The 13,082-nt window shown below is 41.5% G+C and overlaps 1 protein-coding gene and 1 long non-coding RNA gene across 15 annotated transcripts in view; one reads left to right on the forward strand and one right to left on the reverse strand.

Annotated features, from left to right (window-relative positions):
• Window positions 1–13,082, forward strand: part of ZBTB20 (zinc finger and BTB domain containing 20) — a 504,516-nt gene that overhangs the window by 392,676 nt on the left and 98,758 nt on the right. The gene's annotated exons all lie outside the window — the stretch shown is intronic.
• LOC307215228 overlaps window positions 1–13,082 on the reverse strand; it is a 55,143-nt gene that overhangs the window by 5,525 nt on the left and 36,536 nt on the right. The window contains exon 2 of the long non-coding RNA XR_013838406.1: window positions 3,047–3,180. This is a non-coding gene — a long non-coding RNA (uncharacterized lncRNA). The remainder of the gene's footprint in view (window positions 1–3,046; window positions 3,181–13,082) is intronic.

The following is a 13,082-nucleotide window of genomic DNA, read 5'->3' on the forward strand; positions in this document are numbered from 1 at the left end:
TGTTTTGCTGTCACTGTCTTTGGCAATCCACAAACAGCTCATTGGCAGACCAACTCTGCATTACAAAGATATCTGCAAATGTGACATGAAGGCTGGTAACATTAACCCCACCATATGGGAATGCCTTGCAGTTTCTGTAGACAGTATACACAGGAGTGAGCAGAGGCAAATGGAGCACCGAGGGAAGAAATAACCATGGTGCACCCTTAGCAGCAATACCAGACACCTTCATCAGGTTTCAGGACTGAACCACTGACCATGGCATCCTCCTAGATGCCTGTGTGGGGTGGATATAGGAGGGACTGTGTTGCAGTGGTTCTGCTCCTGCCAGTATAGCTGAGTACCGAGAGTAACACTGGGGAATTGCTCTTTGACTCCCTGGGACCTGCGTTATGGTGTTCCACAGGGCACTTTTCTCTCTCTAATGCTATTAAAGATCTATATGAAGCCACTGGGAGCAGTCATTAGTGTTTGGGATACCTTAAGGACTGCCTGAGTTCTTCTACCGAAGCCTGATAACTCAGATGATCTAGAGGAGCGCTATTAGTCGTCCCCCATGTTACAGGGGACAAAACTGCATATGTACCAAATCTGTAATTGTGTGCACAATTATGAAGGAGTAAGTTTCACTGAATAACATGGGAGTTACTTCTGAGTAAACAAGTGCTTCCTCTGCATTAAATAGATTTTCCCTGCCGTAAGTGTTGTAGAAACTTTGTGCCTAAATTATTGTACAGCACTTATTCTTGTAGGTGTGTGTGTGTGTGTGTGTGTGTGTGTGTGTGTGTATTTATCTGCTGCTTTTCTACTAAACATGCCCAAAGCAGCATATACAATCACATCAGTATATTTTAATCTTACTTTTGAGGTAGAGTAATTAATTAAATGGAAAAAACAGTCTTGTTTATTTAGGTTTAGTTTATTTAAGTTTATTTAGTTATTAATATTTAATGCTGTATTGTTTTTAACACTCGATTGGGAGCCACCCAGAGTGGCTGGGGAAACTCAGCCAGATGGGCAGGGTATAAATAAATTATTATTATTATTATTATTATTATTATTATTATTATTATTATTATTATCAGCCAGCCAAACATTAATAATAAATAATAATAATAAATTTTATTTATATCCCGCCCTCCCCAGCCGAAGCCGGGCTCAGGGCGGCTAACAACACTAAAACAGTATGACATTATAAAACATTATAAAAATGAATTAAAATCAAAATTGATGGCAACCATAAACTAAAGTTTTGTAAAGATTGCCAGAGGAGGGGGTCAGGCTGCGCCCTGACCAAATGCCAGGTGGAACAGCTCTGTCTTGCAGGCCCTGCGGAAAGATGTCAAGTCCTGCAGGGCCCTTGTCTCTTGTGACAGAGCGTTCCACCAGGTTAGAGCCGCAGCCAAAAAAGCCCTGGCTCTAGTTGAGGCCAGCCTAACCTCTCTGAGGCCTGGGACCCTCAAGGTGTTTTTATTTGAAGATCGTAAGTTCCTCTGTGGGGCATACCAGGAGAGGCGGTCCCGCTTTTCATACCAGTATTAAAATTGTTATGCAACATTGCTCTCTATCACATTGGTCTAGTGTGACCAGAAAGATCAAGCATCAGGTCAATGGTACACTGAATACTAATTATACAGTGGTACCTCTGGTTAAGAGCTTAATTCATTCTGGAGGTCCCTTCTTAACCTGAAATTGTTCTTAACCTGAGGTACCACTTTAGCTAATGGGGCCTCCCACTGCTGCCGCCCTGCCACCACACAATTTCTGTTCTCATCCTGAAGCAAAGTTCTTAACCCAAGGTACTATTTCTAGGTTAGTAGAGTCTGTAACCTGAAGCATCTGTAACCCGAGGTACCACTGTATTGTGAAAAATGCATCATCCATTGGATTGGACTCACTGACTAGTATTGACAGACCTGTGAGGCCTCCCCATGGATCCAAGGATGTTCTCAGATGCTTTGATTCCAACTAATAAATCCCCTATCATTCTATGCCATATACTTTAAGATTGCATGAGTTGCTTTGTTTTCTAGGTAAGAAAACACAATAGCATTTAAAGCAGGTTCCAGGTGCAGTTATACTTTGATAGCATAGCATGCATTTGTGACCATTAAAGCAAATGATATTTGTGTCTTCAGTATGTTGCTAGTACAATTATTTATCCAGATGAAATTAAAGATCCATACTGGTTCAAATCTAATCATACAGCTAGAAGTATACTGACTGAATGGGTCGGTTTTCGTTTAATTGTGCCCTTATTGAATGTATTGTTGATTTACTGCGTAGGTTTTGCGTTGGATACTTAGTCGTGCTTAGAGCTGAGTTAGGCATGATTAACAAGTCACATTGATTTCAGTAGGTCAACTCTAGGCATAACAAAGTCTGGATGTAGACCTTTGTTTTTATGTACAAGGCTATTTTTGTCATGTCATCACTATGGTGAGATTTTTCCTGCTACTGTTTTTTTTTAGTATGTTAGAACCAAACATTTGAACAACCTATTTCATATATAGGCAACCCCCGATTTGTGCAGGGGTTGCACCCAGGTCATCTCACACAACAGCGGAGCTTGCATAAGCCTGCCTTCCAGGGAGCCATGATGTTCACATGCATGGTCATGGATCAATTGAACGCATGTAAATCAGTCGTTGTCTGTATTTCTGTGATTTCCCAGGTTTCTAAGCAGGCAGATGAAAAGCCTGTCTAAACAAAATTGCAGACCTGTAGAGAGGGAAGTAATGGCACCTCCTATTGGAAGAGAATTCCACAATTTAGGGCCATAGAGAAGGCTCTCTAATGTGTCTCTAATAGTCTTGCTTCATCCATAGCTGGCAGGCAAAGAAGAACCTCTCCACCAGATTTAAGAGGGTGTCACAATGGTATGGAAAGAAATGGCCCTAAAGGCAGACAGGTCCCAGGCCAGGTTTCACCTCTCTGTTTGCTAAATGTTGCCAAATACATCACTGGTGTAATTGTATTAACAATGAATTATTTTGGTCATTTGTTTTTGAATATGCAACCCCTCCCCCTTTCTGTGAGTACTTACATTACAATTTCAAGCCCCCACTGTAATTTCTCTCTGAGATGAGCTGCGGTGTGAAGTGTTCAGCTGAAGGACTGTTTTGCTTTGTTGCAGCACCTGCTTTTCTTCATGAATATCCACTCCCCTTTTCAGATTGCCTATTGAAAGATACCGAATTAAGTATTGTTTTAAAGAATGCCTTTCATATATATATATATATATATATATATATATATATATATATATATTGGGGGGGGGGAGAACGATAGTGTCCAACAGCCTAAATTGGTAATGACAAACCATGCAAAATAAATAATTTACTCTATTCTTCACTCCGTCTTTAAGACTGTGTCCTCGATACTGTGCTATAGCATACAGTTGTAAAGTTTAATCAGTAGGAGGTGACAAAAGCTAACACATCTACTAACTGAACAAGGAAAAGAAAAACAAGACAAACAGTCCCAGTTTTGCTGCATGGGAAATTTATGTACCTAGAAAATCAAAAATTAACATACAACTACATGTTAATCTGCAGTTAGGATACTTAGTCCAAGTTTAGGCAAACAAGGACAGGAAGTATAGCTGGTTTTGACCTTTTCTACATTCATATCCCATGTTTCCTTCAACATCCTCACAGCAATGCAGATGGGTTTTTCAAGACACCTTCCCATCCATGTACCGGCTAAGCACAAATCTGCTCAGTTTCAGAGATGGAATTACTTTAGCTACCTTTGGACTATTTCCTGATGCTTGTGAGCTAGAAACTATTCATTTAATATATTATTATAATTATATAAGGTATATGTATGTGTGGCATCGTTCATACAAATATAACTCAGGAAGATTCACAGTAAGATATTACAATAACACAGTATTGTTTAAGGCAATCTCATAGGTAAACTGATCCCAAGTCATTAAGGGCTTTATATACTAATAGTAACTTGAACCTTGAACCTGGCACAGAAGCACATTAGCAGCCAGTGCAGATCTCTGAGCACAGGTTTTGTATGCTGACAAGTTCTCATACCTGTCAGCAATTGTGCTGCAGCATTTTGCACCAACTGCAGCTTCTGGATCAAATATGAGGTAAGCACATTGGTTAGTAATCCAGTCTTGAAGTAACCAAAACATGAACTAGTGCAGCAAGGTTTTCCCGGTGTGGCAAGGTTTTTGTAGCCACTTAGGCAACCTGAGCCTCCAATGAGAGAGCTGAATCCAGAAGCCTCTCAAAATTGTGAACCTGTTTCTTCAAGGCGAGTGCAACCCCACTGAGGGTAGGCAGCTGACTAATTTCCCAGCACAGGAACTACTCACCCACAGTGCCTTGATCTTGTCAAGATACAAGCTCAGTTTGTCCGCCCCCCCCCCATCCATTTCACTAAATGTAGGTTGAAGATGTACAATATAAATTATGTAAATAAATAAACCAATTGTGAAGTGTAGCATGCTTCAAAGGCATCACCGAGATGCACTGTACTTTTAGTTTTAACGTATGTGCTGCAGCAACCATACTCAAAATCCTCAGAAGCTGTATGATAATGCATATGTGGCAGACACTGTTGGCACAAACACACACTCCAAGGCTATGAACTAGGAGAAGACGCCAATAAAGAAATCAGGGGTTTTGCAGTCACCTGGGGAATGAGCTCATTAAACACTGATGACAAATGAGTCAGACTGGGGTTGGGGGGAGATGATATCCACACATCAGTATTGCTATTGCGGAAGGCATATTGATTTTTCTGGACTCAATGATGCTACATGCTTGTGGGTGTGGATGTGTGTGGGAGCTTGTTTTCATTCAGGATCCACTATAAAGTTTCTGCACAGCTATTGGTCACGATACCTTCAGCATCATTTTCCATTTCTTCACATTCTAGCTGAGAGACCAATTAGCACCATTTTTGATCTAACACAATTTAACGGAGCTTTTGTCTGCATCCGTGTTGGTCTGTCCAGGGATTATTCATGAGAATGAACATTGATGAGGCCAAAACCATTTATTAAGCTATTACTGAATTTATATCCGACTCTTGGTGAAAATCTAAGGTGATATAGTGCTGGATCTACGCTAGCAGTCCTTTATAATGATGGCTGGTAGTAGTGGAACACTCAGAGGAGAAGATGGTGAAATGCAAACAGGGGACACAGAAAGGGCTGAACTCCTCAATGCCTTCTTTGCCTCAGTCTTCTCTGATAAAGAAAACAATGCCTGACCTGAAGAATTTGGAGCAAATGATTCAGCAGAGGAAACACAGCCCAGAATAACTAAGGAGATAGTACAAGAATACTTGGCTAGTTTAGATGTATTCAAGTCTCCAGGGCCAGATGAACTGCATCCAAGAGTATTAAAAGAACTGGCAGATGTGATCTCAGAACCACTGGCAGTCATCTTTGAGAATTCCTGGAGAACAGGCGAAGTCCCGGCGGACTGGAGAAGGGCAAATGTTGTCCCTATTTTCAAAAAGGGGAAAAGAGAGGACCCAAATAATTACCGCCCAGTCAGTCTGACATCAATACCAGGGAAGATTCTGGAGCAGATCATTAAGCAAACAGTCTGTGAGCACCTAGAAAGGAATGCTGTGATCACCAATAGTCAGCATGGATTTCTGAAAAATAAGTCATGTCAGACTAACCTGATCTCGTTTTTTGACAGAATTACAAGCCTGGTAGATGAAGGGAACGCAGTGGATGTAGCCTACCTTGATTTCAGCAAGGCATTTGACAAGGTGGCCCATGATATTCTTGTAAAGAAGCTGGTAAAATGCGGTCTTGACTATGCTACCACTCAGTGGATTTGTAACTGGCTGACTGACCGAACCCAAAGGGTGCTCGTCAATGGTTCCTCTTCATCCTGGAGAAGAGTGACTAGTGGGGTGCCACAGGGTTCTGTCTTGGGCCCGGTCTTATTCAACATCTTTATCAACGACTTGGATGATGGACTCAAGGGCATCCTGATCAAATTTGCAGATGACACCAAACTGGGAGGAGTGGCTAACACCCCAGAGGACAGGATCACACTTCAAAACGACCTTGACAGATTAGAGAACTGGGCCAAAACAAACAAGATGAATTTCAACAGGGAGAAATGTAAAGTATTGCACTTGGGCAAAAAAAATGAGAGGCACAAATACAAGATGGGTGACACCTGGCTTGAGAGCAGTACATGTGAAAAGGATCTAGGAGTCTTGGTTGTGGTCTCTTCCAACTCTATGATTCTATGAAATAGTGTAAGTAAAGCAGACAGTTTTCGAGAAGATATCAGCCGAGCTCTCATGAGTTCATAGCTACAAGCAATAAGAGAGAACCACCATACATCCCTATCCTACAAAAGGATGATTGGTCTACATTGGGTTAGGACAGGGGTCAGAAAATATTTTCAGCAGGGGGCCAGTCCACTTTCCCTCAGACCTTGTGGGGGGCTGGACTATATTTTCGAAGAAAAAAAGAACGAACTCCTATGCCCCACAAATAACCCAGAGATGCATTTTAAATAAAGGACACATTCTACTCATGTAAAAACACGCTGATTTCCTGGACCGTCTGCGGGCTGGATTTAGAAGGCGATTGGGCCGGATCCGGGCCCTGGGCCTTAGTTTGCCTACCCATGGGTTAGGACAAAGAAGGCAAACAGTAAAGTATGGCGACATAAATCCTAATTATTGCAGTATGCCACAGAAGTGCTTGCTTTAGCACTTGTCTAGTACTGAAGAGGATGATGTGGGTCACACCTAACTCGAGAGATGTACAATCCATAGCTGCTTCTGTCATTCATGCAAGCACATTGACACAGTGGACCTCAACGGTGCTGAAATATGTGGTTCACAATCCTCTACACTTGCGGTAGTCATCATATAACATAAGTTCACTATATGTTAAGTTTATAAGAACCAAGGCCACTTCATGACACGCTGGACATGTTTCTCAGATGTCTTTCAAATTTACAAACGACTGGTTTGCTGCTGCAGCCTGGATTGAAGTTGTTTACAGCTTCGTGCTAAGTAGAAAGTTCAAATCAATTATTGTCCATTAGAGTTAGGTATAACTGATGGAATATTCCCAGAGGAACACTGTAAATGTATCAAGACGTCTTCCCCCATTATAGAAATGGGAAGGTATGGTGAATTACTTACCTTCTCTTTTACACTTAATGTCTCTGAAGTGCTGCTGGGCAGAAAAAGCTTATGTCGTCTCACTGGGATTTACAAGAGGTCAGTATGGTAGTGTGGGCTGTGGAAATCCAGAAAAGCTCCAAGTCTACATCTATTTCAGCCTTGCTCAGAGTTAGGGCAAAGTGCAGAAGATGGAAAATCACAGCTTAACAACTGGCAGTGGATTCAAATTCAAATAAAATATAACCAGCCCTAACCCAAGCACTCTATTTAAAGAGATTCTTATAACAATAACTTGTTTCAGAAATCTGAACATTGAAAAATGTATATACACAGTGATATTCTAATTTGAATACAAAAGTATAGCCACGGATAGTGAACATGCTAGCACATCAGATACACTTAGACTAACATTCTTTCATCAAATCCTATTTTTATTTGACTTGTACAAACATGCAGAGTAATAATTTCTTCCCCAAGTGACCATTGTTTTCATCACAGCATTTCTATGCATTTTAATTTTGTTTTAGAAAATAATGTATTTTACTTCATAATTTTTGGTTGGATTCGTTATTATAAACATTATTATGTACATTTTCCCCCTTGGTGACTTTGCAGTCTACTAGGGAAAGACTGTAAAATGGGCAAAAAACAGAGAGCCGTGGTTTCCTTTATGTAGAGCTTTCTTTCTCTTCATCCTTGATTTATATCCAGCACGGCCAACCCTTAAAATATTGTTAAACTACAGCTGCTATCACTTCTGACCATTGCTCATGCCAGCTGGGGCACAAGCAAATAAACATTCATAGATTTTTGCAAACAAAAGAGAAGCTCCTTATAACAGGAGAAAGAATGGTGGGCAGAGTTAAAGTGAGTGATGTGTAGGGAAGTTCATTGAGAATTAAAAAGGCTGGTGATCAGGACAGCTGGTGAAACCTCTCAGGGACTGCTTTTTGGCTTCACATTGGCATCTGGTTGAACATTGAGAGAACAGGATGATGAACTAGATGTGCCTTTGGTCTGATCCTGCAAGACTCCTCTTTTGTTCTTAAAGGGGGAGTCAGGTATGTTGGGTCAATTTATGAAACAGAGACATTTTTCCTCTTCACTGAATGACTGCATGTTCTTAGTTGTTCTGCTCCATGGTTGTAGGTTCAAATGCTTGATGAGTTCTGCTGTGGGTGGATGCCAGGGAAATATATGCCTCAACCCATGTTTTACTATCTCTTACAGCACAATCCCAACCATGTCTACTTAAAAGCAAGTTCTGTTGAATTCAGTGGTGCTTATTTCCAGAAGAGTGGTGTTAGGATTGCAGCCTTACTCTTTTTATTGAAAATCTAGGCTACTTTATACAGCCTCCCACCTTTGGGCCTAGCTGTAAGGCTTCTAATACAATGATACCTTGGGTAAAGTACTTAATTCTTTCCGGAGGTCCATTCTTAACCTGAAACTGTTATTAACCTGAAGCACCACTTTAGCTAATGGGGCCTCCTGCTGCTGCCGCGCCACCGGAGCAGAATTTTTGTTCTCATCCTGAAGCAAAGTTCTTAACCTGAAGCACTATTTCTGGGTTAGCGGAGTCTGTAACCTGAAGCGTATGTAACCTGAAGCGTATGTAACCCGAGGTACTACTCTATATAGCTTTTTATCACATGAAGAGGGGATCAATCCCCACTCTGAATAGTTATAGTTAACTCAGCATATCAGAAGATTTCTGTGGTAAAATGGAAGAAGGAAACATGGAAGATTAATGTCATCCATCTTTGTGGAGCAAAATTAATGTGGTCCCTGCAGGCGAAAAATGATACTTCCTCTATCAATGGTGACATTTTAGTTGGATGTACAAATCACCCATCTCCATCAGAAAACAGAAGACAATATATAATATGCAGAGAAATACAGACAGTCTGGACTACTAGGCTATCAAAATTAGTATTACCCCTTAGGTGGAGATGCCAAAATAACCAAACTAGTTTGGAAATACTGTAGTTAGATTTCCTCAAGATTCACTATGGTCAAAAATCCTATCTTCAGAAGAATGGCTATGGACTGAGCTCCAGGTGTTGAAGTAGAGAAGCTGTAACAATAAGGCAGGTATCTTATTCAGTGGGGTGACTTTTCTTACTATGTAATATTGGACAATGCCATATGTATGTTTAGAAACTTGACAAAATGTCAAAAAATGGAAATAGTTATAAAATTGCGCATTGGAAAACAATGAACCTAGAATTGTGGGTTTTTTAAAATTACAACAAGGAAATTTGGGATGGGATACAAATCTTAATTGCTTATCAATTTAATAAACTGTGATTATGGCACAGGTCAGATGTTATTTGGCAGAATTTTAATAAAATTTTATGGATACCCCAATTAAAGTCTCTGCCATGTAGAGAGAAAAGCTATCTTAAAAAAAAAACCTAGACATGCAGCCAGATTTTTTTGCAGATTCGTTCAAAAGTAAATGCCACTGAGTTCAGTGGACTTTAGGCCTCAATCCTATACATTCTTCCACCAAACGCAATGCATTTTACTTAGGATTGTGCAGTTAATGTGTTAATTAGATTTCATGACACATTCAAAGCCAACTTGAGTTCAGAATGTTCTCCCTCAGTGTTGATATTTGATAACAGACTTACAGGTTTATTTTGGTAGCTTTGTTAAATGGAAAGTTGTAGATATCACAGGATGTTAACATTTATCCTATGTTTACATCTTTTACCGTTTACAAACAGGATAGAAGGACTAAAAAGGAAAAGATTTATATTCTATGTACAGAACATACAGATTTACTCACTAGTATGTGTATGTGGAGGGACGCAGGTGGCGCTGTGGGTTAAAGCCTCAGCGCCTAGGGCTTGCCGATCGAAAGGTCGGCGGTTCGAATCCCTGCGGCGGGGTACGCTCCCGCTGCTCGGTCCCAGCGCCTGCCAACCTAGCAGTTCGAAAGCACCTCCGGGTGCAAGTAGATAAATAGGGACCGCTTACCAGCGGGAAGGTAAACGGCGTTTCCGTGTGCGGCTCTGGCTCTGGCTCTGGCTCTGGCCAGAGCAGCGATGTCACGCTGGCCACGTGACCCAGAAGTGTCTCCGGACAGCGCTGGCCCCTGGCCTCTTAAGTGAGATGGGCGCACAACCCCATAGTCTGTCAAGACTGGCCCGTACGGGCAGGGGTACCTTTACCTTTACCTTTACCTATGTGTATGTGAGGGACACGGGTGGCGCTGTGGGTTAAACCACAGAGCCTTGGACTTGCCGATCAGAAGGTCACCGATTCAAATCCCTGCGATGGGGTGAGCTCCTGTTGCTCAGCCCCTGCTCCTGCCAACTTAGCAGTTCGAAAGCACGTCAAAGTTCAAGTAGATAAATAGGTACCGCTCCGCCAGAAAGGTAAACAGCGTTTCCGTGCTCTGCTCTAGTTCGCCAGAAGCAGCTTAGTCATGCTGGCCACATGACCCGGAAGCTGTACGCCTGCTCCCTCGGCCAATAAAGCGAGATGAGCGCCGCAACCCAGAGTCGGCCATGACTGGACCTAATGGTCAGTGGTCCCTTTATCCTAATAAATGAAAAGCTAGATGTAAACATAAACACTCTGGCCAAATGCTTAGAAGTTGCAGTGATGTGGTGTGACATGGAAGAGCCTGTGATTGACTTAAAGACTGACATAAATAAAATGACATGATAAAAAAATTACAGGGAGAGGATATTCTTGTAAGGAAAACAAATCTGACCCTGGAAAACCTTTATATGCATGCTAGATAAAGTCATGTTCCTTTAAATATAATAATATGCTCTATCTAAGTATATGCATTCCATTCTAGCAAGATGTAAATAGGAATAAGTATCTGGTATGTTTGTTTCATATGTATGCTGCCTCATAACACAGAGTTCTCTGGGCTGCTAACAGATTACAAATGAAAACAGTTGAAATGCAAGTAAAACATCAAGACATTAAAAGAGAACGGAAGTACTACGGTATGTAAATAGAACAAAGCAGAATTCATCACATGCTCCAAATTAAGAACAGACCACAAATGTCTTCACAAAGATGACACAAGAAAGTCCCTAGGAAGGCTATTCCATAACCAGGGTGCGACTTTTGAAAGGGGCCTTTTGCGGGTGGCTGCCTACCTCAGTTTATTCAGTGGAGGAACCTTGAGCAGGGTCTCCAAAGAGGATATTGGGAATAGGTGCTTTTGGGTGCTTATGTATACTTGAATAGACACATGCCATACACTGAACATCTAGCTGTATCAACTTTACAGAAATGTAGATGAGTATGATCTTTATGGTTATCTGTCCAGTTATGCCAATAAAGCACAGACATATTTCCGAAAGAGAAGAAAGGCTTAGAAACCAACAGGTGTATTGTGGCATCAGCTCCTCTGGGTTAAACAGCCAATGAAAGTTTTGGGAAATTACAGCTGACTTTTTGAGAGCTGTGTGTGAGTGTGACTGCAGAGAAATGCCCAAGAGATTGTTGTTGAAGAGTTCCCATGTGTGTGCCTAAACATATTGTCTTCATGCTAGTGTTTGTCAATTTCCTCCTCTCAGTAGTGCAGCCATGAACATACCCTGAACACTGTAAATGGTAGAGCTTTTGCAATACTAAACTTTTCTATCTGGATTCACATTCACTGTTCAAAATATGGCAACCCTATGTCAGCACTGGCAGCTGATAGCTACTGGTGGTGGGATGTGCATGTAGGACCTCTGAATTTTGGAGGTGGTGGTGTTTCTGTGTTTTTGTTTCTGATCAGCTCAGCCCTCTGTGTTTTCCTTTGGATTCTGGTCTTTATTTCTGTCGGAAGCAGATAAAAGAGAAGAATGTACATTGACTGAACATTATATGCACTTTGTTGGAAGATGGGAATAGACCCAGTCTAGTACTACTATCTGCTTAAACAAGTGCTATTACTGAGGGGAGGAAATAAAAGTGTATGCCTTTACGTACCAGGAGGGGACTTGGAGAAGGGCTTTTTTGAAGATCTCGGTGAAAATTGTTGAGTTGGAAGGGACCTTGAGGATCATCTAGTCCAGCCTTTCTCAACCTTGGGTCCCCGGATGTTGTTGAACTACAACTCCCATCATCCCTAGCTAGCAAGGCCAGAGCTCAGGGATGATGGGAGTTGTAGTCCAACAACATCTGGGGACCCAAGGCTGATAAACACTGATCTAGTCCAACCCCCTGCAATGCAGGAATATTCAGCTGTCCCATACGGGGATTGAACCTGCAACCTTGGCATTATCAGTGCCATTCTCTAAGCAACTGAGCTATCTCCCACCCTTCATCCAAAGATCTCAGGGTGGCTCACAAAAATCAGGGATGGACAGAGCTGTAGCCCTGGAGGGCATCTTGTTTGCTTCTCCTGCCTTTGGAAATGAATGTATACGTCATTCAGGCCTTTAGAGGTTAAAAACAGCCCTTGGTATTATATTACTGTTGGTTTTGGATTACTTCAAAAATCCTATTTTCATTTTCAATATATCTTTAACTCAGAATCAACTTACCATCCAATTGAGTTCACGCAGATGATGCTCTTACCCCAGAGTACTCTGCTGGGTGATAAAGTCAGTTTGATGCATTGCTGGAATACAACTGTGAAATAGCTCTATCAGCATGTTTCAAGCAGCTGTGGTCCCTCCAACTGCAAGCAGCAAGTCTCATTGAAAACATGAGATAAGAAGGACAGTTTCACTGTCTTGTGGAAGGTAGAAAAGCCCTGTTGCACTGTCAGAGGGAGGGAAAGCCTGTGTGGTTATGGGCCAAGACTGAAGCATTGCTATAAATGAACTATTGTGAGCATCAGGACAAATTGCTCTGGTTTGCCTCGGATAGATATACTGTACGTGCAGTTTATCAGGCAACACTGTCTCTGTATGCAAAATATCTTTCCCATGAGACCTTTGCAAAAGAAAAGAAAAAATCAAGTCTTTCTAAGTGCAGTA

This window comes from Podarcis cretensis (genome assembly GCF_951804945.1).
Source record: "Podarcis cretensis genome assembly, chromosome: 4".
Taxonomy (NCBI): domain Eukaryota; kingdom Metazoa; phylum Chordata; class Lepidosauria; order Squamata; family Lacertidae; genus Podarcis; species Podarcis cretensis.